Below are 23,041 nucleotides of genomic sequence, written 5' to 3' on the forward strand. Positions count from 1 at the left end.
GTGTTTGTAGTTAAAATTTGGTGGTTAAACTCCATTTTTATAGTAGTATTTAAATTTTTAATTCATAAAAAAAATAAAAATAACAATCAAAGAAATAAAAAATATATTATAGTTAATAAAATATTATTTTTCTTTAAATTCGTAAATATAATTTAATTGTACTTACGTAATATATTTAATAAAAAGAATTATGTACAGAAAATAATATTTTTCTAGCTTAACCGAGTTTGATCAGGTCAGTTTAAATTGATTTTTAACGAGTTTGACTACGTTTAACCGGGTTAATTGTTTATCCAATTCAAATGATGATCTAATTTGAGTTGATGACCGGATGATTAAGTTTTCGGTCTGACTGCTCAAATCATACCAAATTTAATAATTATAATTTTCATAACCTTATTTTTGACATGTTGTAATATTACTGTGTAATATTTTTAAGATGTAACTAAATTTATGTAAGATTATATTTTATGTTAATAAATTTATTATCACTTTAATCTAAAATTATATTGTGTTAAAAGAAATTAGATTATACTACAATATATAATTACATCTTTTAATAAATGAATATATAAAAATTTAGGTACAGAATAATTATAAGCTAAATTTAAAATATATTCCAAAATATATGTTTTATTAATCTGAAAACAATTCCTATAATAAAACTTTTATATGTGTTATATGCTAGTAAAAATGGAACTATACACGCAATTTAAAATAGTACCATTTGAAAAAAGTTCCTGTAAATGCAAGCTGGTAAGGCTTAATTAGCGTGGTTAGATTATTGATAACTTCTATTATATACAATCCATTAGAAAATAATCTAAAAATATTATTTAACTTAGTATTTTTATATGGTAAGAATTTGGGTACTTAACTATTTTAGTAGGGCTAATCAAATGTACTGCTACTAATAATATTGTATCATTTAGCTTTAGTATCTTCTCAAGTAGTCACGTATGTTCCTTTGATCTAAATTTCGTATAACATTTTCTAATTAGGACAACTTAAATAATCAGCAAAGACACCATAAAACAAGTGTCACCAATCACAAAGCTCTTCTTTCTTAATAGTAAAATTTAATGAATGAACTTTAATTTAATATCGAGGCATGTAGCGTTTATTTCTCGTTAAATAATAGGACAAGATTTCATATGTGCGATATTTAAGCATTTCATTGGAAGCAACAACTACAACTGCACTGTGTCATAATGCATGAATCTAACTTTAATCACTCAGAATCATCATAATATAAATCATCAATAATATATATATGGGGTTATATGAGAATAACATTAAACATGCTAATGCTAATAAGCTGCACTAAGTACAAGAAGAGTATAGGATATTTTACAATCATATTGACATAAGACATTTATATGTGATCTCATACGAAACTTTTTTCTGTGATTAAAATTGTGTCGTGTTTACTGTTCGAAAAATACAACACAAGTTTTGGAGGAAACGACACTGACTCAAGTTTTTCGTGTAATTTTCCACAATTTTAGTCATTGATGACCTGTGCCATGGATTTGCTTGAAGATACCACAAATTTATTAATATAATTTTTTTATTATATTATTTTTTTCTGAAATATTTGAGTATTTATAAAAAAAAAAAGAGAAAAGTATAAGGATATAATGAAAAAAGTAAACAATGTAAATAATGGAATAAAAAAAATAAATTTTTTTATTAATTAATTATTAATAATTTCAGATTTTAAAATTTTAAAAACAAAAATTTTAAATTAAACCAAATCAGTTGCACCTATTAGCACGCTAACCTCCCTCCTCTATTCGCAAATTTCGGTCTGCAGAGTAACTCAGCTGCTGCCTTACTTTATTTTCGCTCTTCGGTTAGACGTCGCCCAGACTCCAGCTGCCACCGCCGCCCAGACCTCTCCGCGAACGTGCGATCAACCTCTACGCGATCGCGCCGCACAAGCTCCGGACAGCCTTCTTTGCGTTGCCCACCCGCCGTCGGCCGTGCAGCCTCTCCTGCAGCCCACTGCATTCACCGTCCCAACGTCACCATTCGCGACAGATCCGATCAATATACAGGAATGTACGCGGCTAAGGAAGTTTAATCATGGTTGCTTCTTCTTTTCATTCATCTCCTTCTACTTCAATAGCCAGTTTAGAATTGTCATTTTACTAGATATGCGGATAGTTATTTTAATTCTCACGTGGATGATTATTTTGATTGGATTGGGTTTAGTTGTATATAATTAAAATGTAAGACCCAAAATCTTTGAAAAGTCTTATTATGATCAAGTCTCAAATCCTACAGTTATTTATAGCCTTAATTTCCGAGATTATTTTATTAAAGATAATTATGGCAAGTTTTGATTTATTGGATTTGAGATAAGTTATGATTATTATCCAATTTTATAATTATTGGATTATTTTCTATATTCAAAGTATAAAGTTGATAGTTATGAAATAATAAGGATTTTTATATGACTCGGATTAAATAAAATATTAATACTGTTACTTTGGAAAATAAATGATTTAATTATATTATTTGTAATTATTGGATTTGGGCATTTTATTGAGAATAATTTGTAAAATTGATGAGCAAATAGTATTTTCTATGTACAATAGTGTTGGATTTAATTTGGGTTCCAATTACTATATTATTCCCAATTTTGTGAAATTACCATAATGCCTTTAACCCTAATTTTCAAAATGAAACCCTAAAACCCTAACCCGACCCATTTTCCCCCAAGACCCAGCCATAGCACCCACAATGTACCCTCACCAGCAGTAGTAGCACGCGTTGCTTTCCTTTCTTCTTGAACAAAAGAGAAGAAACGGCAGAGGGAAGGGGAAGAAGGGAGATGTCCGCCGGCGCCACTAAGTCTCGCCACCACCGCCGATGCCTCCGAGTGAGACGCCGAGCTGCTGCACGCGGGGAAGCGTCCCGCCACCGCGTCCTGCCCAGTTGAGGCCGCCACCGTTGTTCGCGGGCCGACTCTGTCACAAATCGGGGCTGAGGCGAGAGTGGAAGAGACTGACGGAAAGGCCTTGCAAGGAAGGTTCACGCCGTGCCGCCGCTAGTGCTAGAGTCTGACGCCGCCTGTCACCGTCGCGAGCTTCCTTGCCGTTGCCACAGGAGCTGCCTTTGCCGGTGTCGTTGGAGGCGCGAACGGGAGAACGCCGTTGAGAGGGGAAACATGAGCTGCGAGCCACGGGTTGAGGAGAAGTTCCACCTTCGTTGCCACTAGAGGAGTTCCGTGCATCGCCGCCGAGGGTTGCCGTGGGTGGGGAGAAGACGCCGCCGCCTCACGCCGCTGCCACCATCTGAGCTCGTTGCTGCTGATGATGGTAAGCCCAAACCGCCGCCGGCAAAGGGATTCAGGCCGCCGCAGGTGTTGCTGCCGAAGAAGGGAGCTGCATCTCCGTGATTCCGGCCGCCGGGAGAGGTTCTGTGACATCTGGGAGCACCGCCGGAGCTCCGAACTCAGATTTTGCCACTTGAGACCTTGTTGCCGTCGCCGGAAAAGTTTGCCGGTAAGGGTTTTATTTGAGGTTTCTGCCTTTTTTGGATTTCGAGAAGGTTTTAATGTTGCGCGGTTTTTATAGTTGGTCCACCAGAGATTCTGGCCGCCGCCGGAGCTGTTGCCGGGTTCGAAATCGCAGCTGCTTCGTTTCGCTAGTTCAGTGAGTATTTATATTTCGGAAAGCCTCGCGTTAGTATTCTGTTTGTTCGGTTAATGAATATGAGTTTTGATAACGTGGGGTCGAGTCCTGATTATTATATGTTGCGATTAGTGTTGCTATGATTATTGCGAAAGTGGCTGGGAGCTGAGGTTTTGGTTGCCGTCAGTTCGGGTTGAGGCGAAAAGGACTTGATGAGGCGTTTGGGTTATGGAATTGCGTTTTGAGGTAGGGGCGCTTTCCAAAAACTATGTTTTGTGTATTGGAATTATTATATATGGATACTGGTGCGAGATATTGTGTATTTGGTGATTGTACTGCCTTATGTATTATTTGATTGACTCAAATGACTATGGATGTTGGTTTGGCTGAATTGTTGTGCGGCTTTGTGAAATGTAATGTCTGAAGTTGATTCTTTAAAGATTTGAAATATGAGTTTAATTCGTTGAGGATTGGTTTGAATTGAGTCAATTATTTTGATGATGTGAAAGATACAATACTCTTGAAATTCAGCCTGGGTTGCTTTAATTGATTTGGTTTTGATAAATGATTTATTGTTGAACCGATTCTTTAAAGATTTGGAAATGAGTTAAATCGGTTGATATTGAGTTGATTTTGAAATGGTTTTCTTGAGATATGCCACTGAGGCGACTGTTGGATTTAGCTTGCTTTGAATTGATTTCTGGTTTTGAGCTGTTGAAAAGGAATGAGAAACGGTTTAGTTGGGACCCGAACTGGGTGGCAAAAGTCCAAGTTTTAGGGGAGGTGCTGCCGAAATTTCTACGAAATCCTAGTCTTGTTTAAAAAAGTTATTTAAAAAGGATTGGATTTGAGAAGTACTATTTGATTTATTAAGAGAATATTTATATTTTCAAGCTTAATTTATTTAGTGAACTTTATGCCTTGAGTTTGACTTATTTAGGAATGAACTATTTTTACCGTTTGAATCACCGAAGGAAAGAATGATGCTCTAATATTGATTTCAATATAAAAAGGAGCTTTTAGTGATTTCAAAGGAATCTAGATTTTTGATTGAGTAATTAAGTTTGAGGCATTTTGGAAGAGTTAGAAAAATGGGTTCCAAAAAGAAACCTGAAAGTGGTTTGATTTAAATGAACCGGTTCCTTTTCAAATGAGTTGGTTCTTGGACCGGGTTGGAACTTGTGATTTTGTATGGTTGGTTTCATAATAAATTCAGTTTTATTTACTTGAACCGAGAATCCATGATTTTAAGAGTTTCAATGAATTTTAAGGAATTGATATAGTCTGACCTTCCCTAAAGACTTGGGACTCTGCCGAGAAACTTTTGTTATAAAATCTCATTGTTGTATGGGTGATTTTGAATACTTTGAAATAAATCCTTAACTTGCCATGGTTTTGGAAGTTTTGGAAAGAGAATGCCGAGAGTGGCTTTGTTTTAAAAAGGGAACTCACTTTGAGTAAATTTGGCTTATGAGCCTAAGATGATTTGAGAAATGAGATCTTTAAAGCCAAGGCTGAAAAGAGTTGAAATTTGATTTCAAAGTGAAATAGCTTGAGAAAAGTGATTTGTGGCTTAAATGCCGGTTTTATGAATTTGATGATGTTGAATGGTGGAAGTGCTGTTTTATTGTGGGCCGGAAAGGCTGTGTATGATTATGAATATTGGCTGGTTCTGGATTGAACCGTGAGCCGGAATGGCTGTGTATGATATTGATTTATGGCTGATTGCCGAATGAGTTATGGGCCGTATGGCTGACTATGAATTATGAATTTAAGCCGGATGGCTGAGACGGATGTTGATCCATGGCTGGGACTGAATGAATATATGCTTGAGATACCTGGGTAGTAGCAAGGGTTGTGGTTCGTCCCACTTGCTCCAGGTTAGAGACTGTGACGCCTGGGTAGTAGCGGTAGTAGTGGTGATTCCACTCACTCCAGGTTGAGCTTTTAAACACCCTCCTGGGTAGTAGCCGCAGTAGTGGTTATTCCACTGGCTCTGGGTTGAGCGGGTAGTAGCAATGGGGTTGTAGCTCAAACCTACTTGCTCCGCGAGGGGTGTTTCTGTCCATGGTTAGCTACCAGGACGTGTCGGGTTGGCTATATAACCGACAGATGATATCATCAGCCACTAGGACAGGCATGCATCATATGCATCTATGTGACATTGTTTGGATGTGCATATTATACTTGGTTTGCCTATGTGATTAATTGCTAATTGTTCTACTTGCAATAACTGTTTGTTTGTGCTTGCATCTTCCTATTTGTGTTTGCTACTGGGACTCTGTTGGATTGTGGTGATTGGTTGATGGTTGAATTGTTTGGGCCTAGAGCCGTGGTTGGAATGAGATGAACCGATGGTTGATTTCGATTTTGTGTTTCTGGTTTGGAATAAAATATGAAAGGCTATTTTGGTTCAGCATAAATAAACCGTTTTGAAAGGCTTTTGAGTTTTTGAGAATTGAACGGTCCTCCTTTCAGAAAAGATTTTCAGACTTCACTTTTGTTGTAAACCGTTGTTTTTGAAAAGGAGGCATAAGACGGTTATTAATCACTGGTACGGTTTATCTTCATGTATTCTATTACAGTAATTCCCAAAAATCCTCTACTGAGAACCCTTTCGAGGATGATGTTCTCACCTCCCTACATTTTTCCCATTTCAGGATATGGGCGCAGAAGTTACGAAGAGCTTATTTAATTGTTGTTGTGATACTCTGTATTGTTTTAGTTATGGTTTATTGTACCCTCGCCTTTATCTTGATATAATCTGTAAGAGGGATAGGAATTTTATTGATTATTGTTTGTAATATTATTTATATATATTTTTATGTATATATATATATGGATGTATTCTTTATGAGCCTTTGTAAGTTGTATGGTATCTATTGATGTACGTTATCGAACGAAAGTATTTTTTTGAGCGGTATTGCGGTTTAAAGTTTTAAACAGGCTCATATTTTAGTATTAAATAGTATAAGTTTCGTCGTAATGTCTGAGCTATCAGAGTCGCGCAGCCGAAAGCGTGAGCTTTGGTAGTTAGGGTGTTACATAAAATATGTTGGATGTTCAATTCATTAGGCATGCGGATGATTATTTTTATCCTTAAGTGGATGGTTATTTTTACTAGGGGTGATCTACGCTGGTGGCGGCATGTGACAAGCCAAGTAGCGACAGTAAAATGGGATGATTATTGATAAAGGTGGGGTGTCAGTCGGTTGAAAAAGTAGAGGGTGTTGGAGTGAAATGATTTAGTAAATTAGGATTTGAAATGGTTATTTTTTTTAAATAACGACTAAGTGAATTTTTTTATTTAGATAATTTGTGGAATGTTTTTTATTTTTTATATGTATTGGACTAAATCTGCAGCCTATTATTTACATTGTTTAGATTCTCTATTATCTCCCTAACGGAGTTGAAATATTACCTTATAGCTAAGATCTTCATATATCAAATCAAAAAAATACATTTCACTTCGATACGACTTTTTATTATTGAAGTTCTTTCTTTGTCCAAATATTTCAAGAATTAACATATACCATAACTATATACATTAAATTTACTATCTATGAGGTGTTAATTTTTGATTGATTGATATTTCAATTAATATATCTAATTAGTAACTATACTAATAACTTGAGCTGTTTAAATTTCACCAAAATTAATATTTTAACCATAATAAAAATAATTCGTAGTTAACTTATTGTTTAAATGACTCATTATATAATTTTTTTAGAATATTAACAACTAAATCCTCCTTACCCAAATCTTCGTCCTCGAACGAAACAAAGAAAAACAACTCTTATACATTCTTGCGTTTACTGGTTTATGTTCATTAACACTCTCTTTTTTTTTTTTCACGGCTTTCACTTCATTTTAACATTATTGTTAGATCTAAATCCTTTATGGTCACCAAAATTAGATAATATAGTAGAGACTAAAATTAGAGTCTACACTTGTTACGAAGTCATCAAATTAAAAGGAGATATACTTTCAAAGACATGATATCGCACCCAATGGTATAATAATATTTTTTTATATATATAAATGATGAATTACTTCTTTTGCTTAAGAAGGATAATTCTTTTTTTATATGGTCATTGTTTTCTGATCAAATCAAAACTTCGAGAAATTTTTTAAACTGCACCTAAATATTTTTTATATTGAGACGACAGGTTCCCTATGCTTTGTCTTAGCTATAGGGCCTAATTAATTGTTAATTAGAATTAATATTGTTTAAGTTAGTAAATTTGTAGTAGCTTTTCAATAACTTCTTCCATCGTAGTTATTCCGACAACTTCTTCCATGGCAAAGAATATTTGGGGAGGGAATTCATTTATTAATATTTTAAAAATTATACAATGATTTTTTTCTAAATAATAAGTTGATTATAAATTATTTTTATTATGGTTAAAATATTAATTCTAATTAAATTTACATAATTTAAGTTATTAATATAGTTGGTATAATTAAATTAAAATATCAACCAACTAAAATTAACATATTATAGAAAATAAATTATATATTATTTTAGAAAGGATTAATAATGTTGGCGTGAACTGGAAGTCTCTGCAATTGGATTATTAATAACTTCTATTGTATGTATAATTTATTTGTAAATAATTTAAAAATATATAACATTATTTTTATATTTTAACAACTTGGGTACTTGACTATTTTACGGGGCAAATCGATCAAATTTTAAATGTACTACAACTAATAATGCATGTATCATTTACCTTAAGTATCTTTTTAAGAGAGGTAGTCAGATATATTTTCTTGATCTAAATTTTGTATAACATTTCTTATTATATGAATACAACCCTTCTGATCTTTCTTGTTTGCTTGATAATAGCAAAGTTTAATCAATGAACTTCGATTTAATAGGACAGAGGCATGTAGCTGTTTTTAATTGCTTGTTCAATAGGATAGGATTTCATATGTGTGATATTTAGACACTTCAGAAGAAACAACTAATAATGCTTTATCTCATGATGCATGGACCTAGTTTTAGTCTCTCAGAATCACCATAATATAAATCATCAACATATATATTTTAGGTCTAACATTAAACATGTTTAGCTGCACTCAAATACAAAAAGTATAAGATATTTTATAATCATATTAACATGAGACATTCTTATTAATCTCATATGTGGAATTACTCTCTTTTGTAGTTGTTGAAATTGTCTCATATTTACTATTGGAAGATATATCTAAAGTTTCAAACAGAGACCTCTTAGGAGAATACAACATAGGCTTTGGAGGAAATGGCACAGACTCAAGTTCTCTATGTAACATTTCCACAACTTTATTCATTGATGGCCTATGTGATGGATTTGGTTGAATACATCACAAACTTATTAATATAATTTTCTTCACTATATCATTAGTTTTATCTGAGATATCGGAGTATCTGTTAAGAATATTACTTTAATCAAGATTTTCATATATTTTATTAGAAAAATATATTTCACTACGATGTGATTTTTTATTGTTGAAGTTTTTTCTTTTTCCAAACATCTCAAGAATCAAATACCATAACTATATACATTAGATTTATCAGAAAATTTACCATATGTTCGACTAAAAATTTCTGATGCAATGTAACCTAGAGTTCCTCTTGTACCTAAAATAGATACATTACTCTCTTTCTTTTGATAGATTCGAGCTAGTCCAAAATCTGAAAGTTTTGGACAAAAATATTCATCTAGAAGAATGTTTTCAGGTTTTATATTAAGATGCAAAATTTTTATTGTACATCCTTGATACAAGTATTCTAACCCTTAAACAATACTAATTACAATATTGTGCAAAATGCTCCAATTCAAACTACAAAAAGTTTCAGAAGATTCTGTTTTGTGAATGTATTTATCTAATGAATCATTAAGCATAAATTCATGAGTGCTCTTTTACTTTGATCATAACAAAATCATAAGAATGAGACAATATTGATATGAGAGGTCCTATTAATACTAGCAACTTCATTTATGAATTCTTTTCCACTTCTCTTAGACTCACTTAATATCTTCACAGCAACTTAACGACCATTGGTTAAACTTATTTTGTACACAGTGCTATATCCACCTTATCCTAGTTTATCACGAAATGAATTTGTCATTCTTTTTACTTTTAAATAACTAGATCGCTTTGATGCCAAAAATTTATAACTTTTTATAAAATCCTCGACGTGGTGGACATTGTATGTTGTCTTGAAGATAACTCGATGGATTAAATTAAGACACCTCTCGCTGTTGTAAAATTTACTCCAGCACTAGCTATCGATATAACTCTATACATATGCAAAAAATGGAGAACAATTACATACACTAACTTGGATCTTTAGAAGAATAGCCACAATAAATATGAATAACATGACAGAAGCAATTATTATTATTATTATTATTATTATTATTATTATTATTATTTGGATAAATCTAAAAAATAAACAATTAGCCAAGTTAGACACATGACAACAGAAACAAAGTTAAAAACCATCGGAAATCAATAAAAGCTAATGCTACTAAAATAAAAAGATAACTAGTAACTGTTAAAAACAATAATTTGAAATTAAAACTTTTCTCTTAAAGATTCTTAATAGGTAGGTGGAAGTACCTATAATCAAAGGAGTTGAGATTCTATGGTCAGAAGCATTAGGAAAATCATTGCCTGTGGCAATAAAGTTGACGTTTGGTGAGAATTTGGGAATATTTCCTGCAAGGTAGTTTGTTAGAGACATTCACAACTTCAAGTTCAGGCAATATTGTCAATCCTTCAGGTATTTTACCCATCAAATTATTGTCATCCAAATACAATTTTCGCAAATCAGTTAATTTGGCGAATGCAGGTGAGATTGTGCCCGTCAATTTCAGATTTGATAAATTCACCATTTTGATTTTATTTTTGTCATCGCACCTGATGAAACGCCAACCTTTACGGGCATTATTTCCTTTCCATGTACGTGCCAACAAAAATTGGATACTTGAATTCTGCCGCAATTTCAAGCAAAATGGTCACTTTGTCATCACAAGGTCCAGGATCTTTGTGACAAAAGCCATTTGTGGTGTAAACACCAAGATTCGTACTATCAAAAACACTGAAGGTAATATTTGGTAGAGGACCTTGCAAAAGTTATAGCCCAAATACAAATCTTCTAAGTTTTGAAGAGCGATGAGAGAATCTGGGACCGCACCTGTTTTACAAAGCTGTTTTATGTTCTTGTAGAGGTATTGGATTTAATTCCTTAAAGGACTGTAAGCATGTAATAATAAGGCTTTGTTGCTGTTCTGTGAAATCAAAATTGTGTCTAATTATTTTCATTGTTCTTCTGGGAATTTTCTGGTTTCATCTGTGCACGTGTGTGAGTTGACAGTTAAATTTAATAGCTATTTTGAGCTTCAAAAGAAACACACAGAATTGGACGCTGACATGTCTTCCAAAGCTTGCAGATGTAATAATCTAGTTTAATTTTTCTTTAAAAAATGATCTTGTTAAATTTGGTTTCTTATGTGTATACTTTGATAATATTTGATTTATTGTCATTGCTTTAAGGTCGAGAGGCAATTCAGTGAATGCTCAAAATCTCTGCAGTGGAATAAAGATAGAGTGAGGGAGCTATATACAAAGCTTAAATCCTTGCAAGAGGTTGCAAATGTTCCATGGGTTTAGCCATTATATACAAGATTAATTATGTAGACTCTTCTGCTTTTCATGTTTTTGGACTAGATGAGGAATTGAACAAAAGGAAATGAAAAATCTCGATTCTAAATTAAGAGTTTCTTACAATCTTGAATATGATGAAATAAAGGAGGGGCGGAACATAATAAATTCATGTGGGGGATAGATATTAGATAACAGCATATATTAGTAAAAGAGGGAGACAGACAACTCGAGAGAATTTGAGAGAACAGGTTGAATTTCTAATCTTTCATTAATTCGAATGAATGTCTTTCCAACAGGTTAAATTTCTACTAAATATTTTATGATTTTATATTTTTAATATTTATTTATTATTTTATTAAGATTTTGTTTGAAAAAGTTTAGAGTTTATTTGTTTAATTTTTAAATTATAAAAAGTCACAACATTAATATTTGGTACGATTTTTAAAATTAATTTGTGATTTTTTAAAAAATTATTTAAAATATGTATGAAAAAATAAAAAAATGTGATTTTTCATCTTTTAAAAATTGTATATCACTCTCTTTTAAAATAAATATTTATATAATTAAAAAATCGAACACAAAATAATTTATTTATAAATTATTTTTTATTTAAACTCTTATATTTTAAATTCTATTTTCAAAGTTATTAATCTATATTTGTCTTAAATAATTTATTTTTTTTATATTGAATTTTTTTCTTTTCATTTTGAATCAATGGTGAAGATTTTAATTATATTTTTAAAAATCAAATCAGATTGATCGGTTTAACTGAATTAATAAAAAATCGATCTTCTAGCGGATTCGATTATGATAAAAAAATTCTTTGACAAAAACGGATGAAAAAATTGATCATGGTTAATCAATAAATCGATGAACCGCTCCAAATTTTTAAGGAGTGGCTTGTTTTTTATTTACTCTCTAAATAACGTCGTTTTATTAAAAAGAATTGAGTAAAGTAACAAATAAATTTTAAAAAATTTATATTTTAAATAGATTAATCCCAAAAAAGAATTTATATTTACTCTCTGCCAGCTTCTTTGGCGTCGTCCTCGTCCTCGCCTCTGGTCTCTGTTTGTCCCTAACCCCTCTGCCCTCGTCCTCGCCTTTGGTCTCTGGCCTTTGTTCGTCCCCAACCCCAACCTCCCTGAGTCCCTGTTGTTTTGATTTGGTTCAATGATTTCAATCGCACAAATAAATTATTTTAAAAAAAAAAGGTTAATTAGTATCTGTAGGAGGATTATCATTGTTTTGATCATTGTTATAAATGTTTGGAAAAACTGGAAAAAGCATTGTTTTGATCAACAATGTAGTTAAGAAGTTAATATCATTGTTAAGCATTATTTGGGAAAACTGGAAAAGCCGACGTAGGATTACTTACTGTTTGCATGTTATTTACAACATAGCAGCTGAGGAGAAAAGAAAAATTTGTTTTTGTCATTTTGGAAAACAGTTACACGCTTGATTCTACTGTGGCAGGTTAATGGTTATGCTTGTAAATAATAACATTTCATTCTTCAATAAAACTATGTACAACAATTATGATGGATATTGATAGTTCTGGATTGATTCTATCACCAATTTGATATGATCTTTTAAGTATAGCATTTACCTAGCTCCCTCTAAAAATTGGTATAGACATGATAAATTGTTTTGATCATTGTTATAAATTGTTAAAAAACTTAATTTTGTTTTGAAGATGAATGTAAATAATGATCAACATACAATCACAAGTCAGTGTAGGCCAACAATCACAATTTTTATGTTAAATTGTGAAATTTTGAACTTTATTAAAAATCTATATTATATTTTTAATTTTATTTTTATTTAATATTTAATATTTAATTAAACCGGTTCGATCACGATTCGATTATGGTTAGACCTCTGAATCATTGAACTCATTTGTATAGAGTTTACGTCCCTCGAATTACCAAAATTAACCAACACCCGCGCCCACAGTTGAATCTTCAAATCTTGCTGAGGAGGCACTACATGAGCTCAAGAACAGGATATTTAATCTGGAAATGGAACAAGATTTGAAGTTTAAAGTAAAGTGCAGGATAAAGTAGTAGAGAATGAATTTTTTTTTTTAATCGAAATTCAGATCTAACATTTTCTATTTTGATTCTCTTTTTTGTTCAGCAAGGAGCACATTGTCAGGTAGTACAGATCCAGTCCCAAGCTGTGAGAAACTGATCGTGACATTCATGCTTTGTTCAATGATAGCCAAATACTTTCACTGCTTCAGCATGTTTTTCTCTCCATCAACACACGCTTCTCTTCCATCCTGGTATATAACTATATATATAATATATTTTTCGTTTTGTAATTTTTTTTTTTTTGCTTATTAATACTGAGGATGCATGTATGAATTTTTATAGCTGAGGCCTGATATAAGTCATCAAAGTTGGAATGTGGATATTATTGATGAGATAGAATGTAGTAGTTAACAATTAAGGGAGATTGTTGTTTATTTTGTTCAAAAAATTGATTGCTTCAATCCTGTAATTGTGGTTACTGATTATGTTGGCCTTTTTTGTTTAATAGTTGAGCTGGATGAGGTACTACTTATTTGTCTTCTCCTAGATATTTGTAAATCTTCTTGACTTGGATTCCCTTTTTGCTTGAAACTCGATATGCAAATTCATAATAGAATGTACTTTTGTTGACCATTTTGGAAGTTGAATTTTCAAATATCTTAAATTAAGCTTTAAATGCCAGTATATCTTTGAATATTTTCTGTTGTAGACATAGTTCCCAGGTTAAATACCTGTTTACATCATTGAAACAGGCAAGGGCACACCAATAAGACATGTTTTAGGCAAAAGCAAATGTTATTGGTCTTGCTGGAAGGAACCCCAACACTGTTGAAGGGTGAAATGGCAATGGTAGCATGCTAATTATTTAATGTTGTCTTTTTTTTAATCTAAATTTATGTGATTTACTTAGAATGGTATCAAGAAATGGTAGTCTAATTCCTTGTAATTTTTCACCAGTAGAATGCACAACCAACAATGTTGTCTTTTCTAATTGCAGCAAGTTTAGTTGGATGTGCAATTAAGCAGCTTATAAATGTGATTCAGGTTCATATATTTTATGCAAGATATTCATTGGGTCATTCAAAATTGTTGATATTGTTTGATTTCGAATATTCTTTTAAGTATCATGATAATGGAAGATTTGGAGGGTTAAAAAGTTTTAAAGTTGAATGATCAATGCTGACAGAAATTTCATTTGCTAAATGCAATTCTATTACAGGTGAAGAAAATGAGGGAGCACTATCAGAAAAATGCTCAATGTGGTGAGGAAGGAAGTTGAGAACTGCGTCTGCCTTCATTGTGTATGATATTCTTTTTGGCCAGGTGAGGTGGTTTCTGAGTTCTCTTGGCCATTTTAGTTCACTTTTTGCTATTTATTCACGGTTTGGTTTGTTTTCATGATGATATAATTAATGATTTGTTTCCTTTAGCTGTTGTTCATTATTTTTTTTAATCTATTTGTGTGTTTAAAAAAATGTAATTGAATCTTAAAGATTATTTTACTATCCATGGAAGATGCTGTCGGAAGTTCTAGCTTTTTTGAAGTTCCTCCATTTCTCTATCCAAAACATGTTGATGATGTATCAAAAGATTGGCTGCTGAAGCAGATCACAAGATTATTAGAGGTACATGTTTATTTTGCAAAGCACATACCCTGTATTCTTCTTAACTGGAGGATGTGAACTTTATGTAGATGTGAGAAGAAATTCATTAGAGGAGGCTCTGAATCTTTGCATAGAACATAAATTGCAAGGGATAGTCTCTGAAGTCAAAGGAATATTTAGAAACCCTGAAGCTGTAAGAAAGATCAAGGAGTGTTCAAATAAGCTTTGTCTCTTTACATATGGGAAATTAAGCAACGTTCCTGAGGCAGTTTACATGCAACATCTAATGGAGATTGATGGTGTCATTGTAGATTTTGTTAAAGAAATAGCAGTTAGTTCTTGATATAAATGGTCAAGGGATGGAGGGAAAGTTGCAAGTGAAGAACTTAAAGCCTCAATTCTCACAGCAAGAGCTTTCTTCTCTTTTGAAGCTCATTCCAGAATTGATTCAAATGTGAGGAGAATAGATATGCCAATTTTTTACTAGCCAATTGAATTTTATTTCATTGTGTTTTCTGATTTTGTACATGAATGGGATTACATGATGAAAGATTATTAACCCATAAGTTACACTTAAACAGGTTCACATCAATGTAATGAAAAAAAGAATTAGTAATAGATTATTTATTATTTATGATCAGAATTTTTTTAATCTCGCAATAAATTAAAATTAAATCTTTCTACATTCAAGTCGGAATTAGTTATTGGTGTATTTATTTAGGCTACTTATATTTTACGCTTTGAATATGATCTTTTTATCGGCATTAATACGAAATACTTATGAATTGAACTGCATATATAGTATGTTTACACTTGAGTTCACATAATTAAATTTATACATGTCATCTGAATTTAGAGTATCTTATTCAATTTCTCTCTATATTGAGACATGTGACATTGCAGCAGCTCATTATCTATATATATAATGATTTTCAACTAGACAATTGATCAAAATCGCATTGAATGTTCTCTTGGAAAAATATATCTAGTCACTCACTATGAATGTTGGCAAGATGTAATACTAATTTATTTTCCTTTCAAAATTCTTTGTTTGGTTATTGTCTATACGATGTTGGTAGGGAAGTTGAGATGATGTTATTTGTGGATACATTAATCCAATTTTAATTTAGAGAAATTGCTGAAACTGAGCACGCTAGACTTCTCTTAGGATCTTATCTCTTTTTTTAGTAACTGTTGACAATACTAGGTTTTGCATCTTCTTCTTTATGGCATGACCATGGTATTGGAGGCCCTTAAAATATAGAATTAGTAGAGTGCAGAAGAAAATAAAAGTTTGGTCGTTGCTTTAGTTTTCTTTTCTTAGATTTTGTACAGAATGATTTACCTATTGTCCTTGCTTTTGTGTTCTGATACAAGCTTGAAGTTGAATTATGCAATGAGTTTTAAATTTGATAATTAATATTAATAGTGTTTTAAATTTTAGATTCATTTTTCAACTATAATAATTGAAAATTTTGACATTTTGATTGTTTGAGAAAATGTCTGCATTAATGATGAGTTTTTAGATTTTGAAATAGTTAAAACAAGTAATAGACGAACGAATTAGCTTTTAGTTGTATATATTTTATTCTTTTTATGTTAATAAAACAAAGACATCAAATAATAATTTAGACAAATCATTAAGGTTTTGCTTAAAGGAATAACACGAATAGTAAACAAAATTTAAAGTCTTAAATAATATATGCTCTTTTGGCTGAATTTCACATAATGAAAATACTCAATTTATTAAAAAATAATACATAGAACTTATCATATATATTTTTAGGGTAAATTTTGCTGTACTTTTTTTTAAATAAAATCAATTGGTATTCCTTATGTGAATGCAAATTATGATTTCAAAGAGCAATGATATGCTTATTCATTTGTAGAATAATTTGATAAAAGTTATTCTTCTATATAAAATAGACAGAAAAATAAGTTCAGAAAAATATAAATAATAATTTATTGAAATTTTCTTTTGAGTGAGAGAGATGAGAGGTAGAGAGAGAGAGAGGGGGTGAGAAACACTGGGAGGGGTAGAGCTAGGACTTTGAGCAGAGATTCTAGGGTTTGGAATCGAGAAGAGTACTACCGATTGAAAAATAAGTCGTTCTCTATCTTTGTAGAACATCTTCCCGAAGATATATCGAAGAAGGAGCTATTTTGTAACACCCTAATATTCAAATCCTTATGCTCGAGTCATAAGTCAATGATATTACGGTGGTACGACTCTCAGGTGGATTTTTAATAAATAAATATAGGTAATTTCGAAAGGAGTATTAATCGAGAAGCCTGAAAAGAGTAGAAATAAAATCGCGAAAACGTATCTCTCACGTTTCGACAACAAAAGATAAACCGTGAAGCCGAAAACGATATACGGACAAGGCGTAGAGGAGATTAAGAGATAGATAACAGATAGATATATATAACATAAGTAAATAGCTACTAATCGTGACCCACGAAGTTTAGGTCGGCTAGAGTACATTATGAAATTAGTTGACAACAGTATATCCTAATCTCTCCCGAAGGAAACACGAGAGCCTCTATAGGCAAATTCAAAGAGTTCAATACATAATATAAACTTTCCAAAATAAAGGTGGAGAGATTCTAATCAAAACACAAAGTAGAGGAAATAAAGATCTTCGTCGTCTCTCAGACGACCCACAACTCACTTCTGAGCACCTGGACCTGTATCTGAAAAAACAAGAGATATATACGGAATGAGAACTCCGGGCCCATGGGTTCCCAGTATGGTAAAAGTGCCAAATAAATTCAATGTACTGCAACAAAAACTCACTAAGCATCCTAAACTTCTTCACCAATTATTCATCCTAGGTTCTCGCTAATCCATGAATAGGCAACTATCATAAGGGAGTGCTAAATTCAATTCATGTTTCACATGTTTCCCAACTCGCTGACTCTTCCACGAATCAGACTCAGAATCATAAGCAAAACCATCACCAGTTGTTCTGCCTCAGCAGTTCTATATCAATACATCATCATGCAATCGCATCATCAATTCATCCCATCAAGAACAGCCCTCACACCCACCGACACCAGCATGAAGGGCCTCTCAGTTGTACAAACACAAGCAATACAAGCAAGTAATACACAAACATGATACAAGTAGAACAAGTAGCATATAGTCAGGTAACATGGCATATATGATGTAGAAATCCAAGACAAATGGCAAACCCAAACAATTCAAACATATGCAAATGATGAATGCCTGCCCTATGGCTGATGATATCATCTGTCGGTTATATAGCCAACCCGACATGTCCTGGTAGCTAACCATTGGACAGAAACAACCCTTGCGGAGCAAGTAGGTTTGAGCTACAACCCCCTTGCTACTGCCCGCTCAACCCAGAGCCAGTGAAATAATCACTACTGCGGCTACTACCCAGGCGGGTGTCTAAAAGCTCAACCTGGAGCGAGTGGATTCACCACTACTGCCGCTACTACCCAGGCGTCGCAATCTCTGACCTGGAGCAAGTGGGACGAACCACAACCCTTGCTACTACCCAGGTATCTCAAGCATTGGCCCGGAGCAAGTGGGACGAACCACAACCCTTGCTACTGCCCAGGCATCTCAAACATATATTCATTCAATCTCAATTCATATTATCAACATTCATTGTTACCAAATCTCAAACATTAACTTGGAGCAAGTGGGACGAACCACAACCCTTGCTACTACCCAAGTATCACAAATAAACATTTATTCATAATCACCCTTCATTATTATCAATCCTCAGACAATGACCCGGAGCAAGCGGGACGAACCACGACCCTTGCTACTACCCAGGTATCACAAATACACATTTATTCAAAACCCCACGATTAAACTCGTTTATCATAATCCTCCTTTTCCGTCTCATACCCGGAGCAAGTGGACAACGCCACTGCCTACTACCCGGGGTCGCACATCACATTTCAATATTTTTTCATTATTATCCATTTAACATATTCATTCATTAATCATATATGCATTTATACTCAGCCATAAACAATAATGGCTTTGCCATAACCCGGCAATAACTCAGCCATCCGGCTCATGGTCCAATCAAGAACGGGTCATTTATCAATAAATATAGCCCTCCGGCTCATGGCATACACGGTACTTCCACCGTCATCCTCCATATCTCATATAATCATCTTTGATCATCATTGATCATAACTTTTCACCTTGCTTCACTCGCAAGTTACCACATCCCCTAGCTCATTGCTAGGCATATCAAAATGATTTAATACATAAGAGGTGAGATCGGAGGCTTAGAAGTATGAGATTTGGCTTTTAAAACTCAAAAATCAACTTTGGCATGAAAACAGGGCCACGCGTACGCGCACTCCACGCGCACGCGTGGATGGCCACAAAACTCATCAACGCGCAAGCGTCATACGCGCGGGTTGAAAAATAGCCAAACGACGCGCAAGCGTCAGCCACGCGTACGCGTGGGTGCTCTTGCGCCCCAGGCACAAAACTGGCACAACTCTGGCACAACTCTCGGGAAAATAGCTGGGCATTTGGTGCAGCGCATCGATGCGCCCGCGCACACCACGAGCACGCGTGGATAGTGCCTTCTTGAAGAACGACGCGTACGCGCCAAGTGCGCTTACGCGTGGAGGGTCATTCTGCTAAAAATTTTCTAAGTTAAAAGCTGCAGAATTTACAAATTCAACCCCTAATCTTCCGACGGACATAACTTTCTCATTTTAAATCATTTTTCACCCGTTCTTCAAACGGCATGGACATCCCGGATCCAATTTCATTTCTAAATAGATTTGGCACAAAACAGAGATCCGTATTCCAAGTTATGTCCCGTCAAAGTATGCCCGAAAACCATGTTTTCATACAAAACCACTAGGTGCCATTTTCAAAACAAGCCATTTTCAACTCTTTTCAAAATCAACCAAAACATGCCAATTTCAACCCTTTTTGAAATCAATCAAAATGTACCAAAATCCACATCAAGCCATCCACAACTCACACATTGACACTTTACTAAAAATTCCCAAAACCACATCTAACCATTTTAACACTTCTCAATCAAATGGCTAAAGGACAAACACAGTATCATGTCATACATCCTTCCTCATCCCAATTTCCAATAATACCATTTCTAATCAACCATCATTATACGTAATCAATATCATACTCACTATCACGTGATTTCACCCACAAATCAACCTTAATCATTCCCCAAGCATATATCACAACATACATATCTCTAATGCATCATCATACCATCAAGGCATCAATAATCATAATCACATATATGATCACATAATATATCTCAACCGAACCAAACATACCTCGTCTACATAATTTCACCCAAAATTACCAAATTCCATACTTCAACTTCTCAAACCTTATTATTCAATAACCAACCTAATCATTCATATATTCATTATCTGAAATTCATCCAATCACTTGTGCCATCATACAATGCATACATCGACTTACCTTTCTTACCTCTTTCCGGCCTCCGATCCAAAATTAACGGCCTCTGGCCCAATTTTCACAATTTAAATGCATAAACCACAAATCAATACTCATTACCCAGTACATCAAATTCTCAATACACCAAGCATACAAGGTCACACAATTCTCAACCCAATCATTAATTCACATTACATATCAACTATGCATATTAGCACCAACCATTTACACAATCCAAACTTAATCCTAGGGGCATCTAGCCTAGGAATTCTCATCACAACACACGGTATTTAAATGAAACTTAAACCGTACCTCTTATAGCCAAACCAATTGAGCCTCTTCTTTGGAATTCTTCACCAACCTTAGCTCCAAGCCTTACCAAAGCTCCTCAAGCAATACCAATCTCCCAATTGTGCACCAACATCACCAAATACACTAACGTAACCAATGTCACATACATACATCAACCTAGGGCTCATAAAAATGACAAATCACAAGGGTTTGAGCACTTCTTACCTCAGCCCATATGAAGTAGGGATAGAACCCACTTAGAATCCATGTTGGAGTATCCCTAAACACCCAAAATCACAAGATTTCAACACTAACTACCCAAAAACGTGTAACAGTGGGGAATTTCGAAAACTGGGCAGAGATGAATAAAATACTCACTACCAAACTTAGATAGAATTGTAGAGGATGAGAAGAGCAACGTGTGGCCACAAACGGCTCGTCAATCAGAGCTCCGTAGCTCAAGTTATGGTGGTTTGAAGATCAAAGAGAGTTAGGTTTTCTCTCTTCTCTTCTCTCTTCTCAAATCAGCGCCCCAACCCTTCTTTTTAGGGTAAAATGAGCTGAAATGCTCACAACTAATGTTTATATATGTTGGGTCTTGGGCCCACTTAGGTCCGGTTCACTTATTTTTGCCCATTGGCCCAATTTTGGGCCAAAACCTTTAAGATTAGCGCTCTAAATCGCACTTTAAATATTTCTACCTTCCCTAATTATAATTCCTCATTTCTTAATCTTATTTACCCATAATCAATTTCCTCAGTTGTAGTACCAGACAGATCTCAGCCGGTACTGCCGGTCAAAATTCCACTGCGCACTTTTACGCAGAAAACTATATTTTCTGACTCGGAAAAATTCACTGAATCCAAATATCATATTTAAATTATCAAATTCCAATTGTCAAATCTTCCAACCATATTCGCTCCTATTTAACTTATTATTTACTAAATTTCGGTTAGACCGGGTATTACATTCTACCCCCCTAACAGAAATTTTCGCCCTCGAAAATTCCATCCATCACTATCCTCTCCCTCTGCCAAGCTAATTACCACTAATCACAGCTCAACTCCAAGCATAACCTCCAAACTTACTTTCTTATTCTCAAACCTTCGAATTTCTACATGACTTGCTGTTATAAAGTCTCTGACTCATCAATCAAAAACCCCTTTCATTTCTAGAAAGCAAATGAGTTTGAAATAACAATTTAACAAAAATCATGAGAATCCGCTTTCCTTTAATAATATATAAAAGCATTCGAGACACATCTCTTTCGTTAAAGTTACTCATATAAAAAATTATCCTCAAAACCATAACCAGCACTCTTTCAAATTTTTTGGAGAAAAATTTTCAACAGTACCTCCCCAAAAATTGGAGTTTACCACCCGTCACGGGCTCCCTCAAACCAATCTCAGTACTGCATCTGTATTTCAATTTAGTGGCTTTCACATTCATCTTTCAAAACCAATCATTATAAATCTCAATCTAATTCCAAGGTCACTATGACCAAACATCATGGTACTCATCTCTCAAACACGACAACTCGCACTCTCTCATCATCTAAATCCAATTATGCATCAATGATAATTTCCTCATCCGTTTCAGAACCATCAAGGCTCACAGCCGCAATTAATTCCAATTACCTAGAATCATTATCTGCATAAGCTCACTAAACTTTTAAGTACTCAAAGCATAAAGCATTTCCAATCATGCTCTACTTTTCCTTATTATTACCATACTATGCTAACGCTTTAGCAAGCTTCCGCTATGCCACCTTGATTTCTCGTCAAGTATTAGTTCCATCACTTATTTCCTCAAGTACTAAACCACCACTTAACTTGACCGACAATTCGAATTAACGTTTCCAAATCCATCATTTAGGACCATCCCTTATCTATTTAAATCAAAGGAACTAAAAGTCACGAGTTCAATCCATTTCACCAAAAATCCAGAAATCAACCAACTACATAACAAACACAACACATTATTCTCAACAGAAAGTCATTTACATCACAGGCATTTATCCATTTGTATTAAGGCAATTACCTCAATCTTACTGTCGCAATCGGCCCGCATCCTGACTTTCTCCTTGTTGGCAATTTCTTGATACATGCCCTGGTAACCCGCACTTGTAACATACACCTAACCCCAATCGGCACGGCCTATTTGGGTGATGACTTCCACATCTCTGACAGCTTGAAACATCAGAAGCAGTCGCTGCCCGTTTTCCCTTACCATTCCTTTGGGACTCCTTACTCGTCGCAAAGTTATTCTGTCCTTGGGGAAAGTGTTGTACGTATCCTCTCTCCTTAAACTCTCGACCCCTTGGTGCGAATCCTTGGTTGTGCTCTCTATGACTTCCCTTCTCTGCAACCC

At 34.0% G+C, this 23,041-nt stretch overlaps 2 pseudogenes; both read right to left on the reverse strand.

Moving 5' to 3' along the window:
- Nucleotides 1-8,759: 8,759 nt before the first annotated feature.
- LOC148546355 (PR5-like receptor kinase pseudogene) lies at nucleotides 8,760-10,133 on the reverse strand (annotated as a pseudogene).
- A 52-nt stretch (nucleotides 10,134-10,185) lies between these two features.
- On the reverse strand, nucleotides 10,186-12,684 carry LOC148546356 (receptor protein kinase WSS1-like; annotated as a pseudogene).
- Nucleotides 12,685-23,041: the final 10,357 nt, after the last annotated feature.

The sequence above is a fragment of the Arachis ipaensis genome, chromosome B9 (assembly GCF_059453495.1).
Source record: "Arachis ipaensis isolate K30076 ecotype BB chromosome B9, ASM5945349v1, whole genome shotgun sequence".
Taxonomy (NCBI): domain Eukaryota; kingdom Viridiplantae; phylum Streptophyta; class Magnoliopsida; order Fabales; family Fabaceae; genus Arachis; species Arachis ipaensis.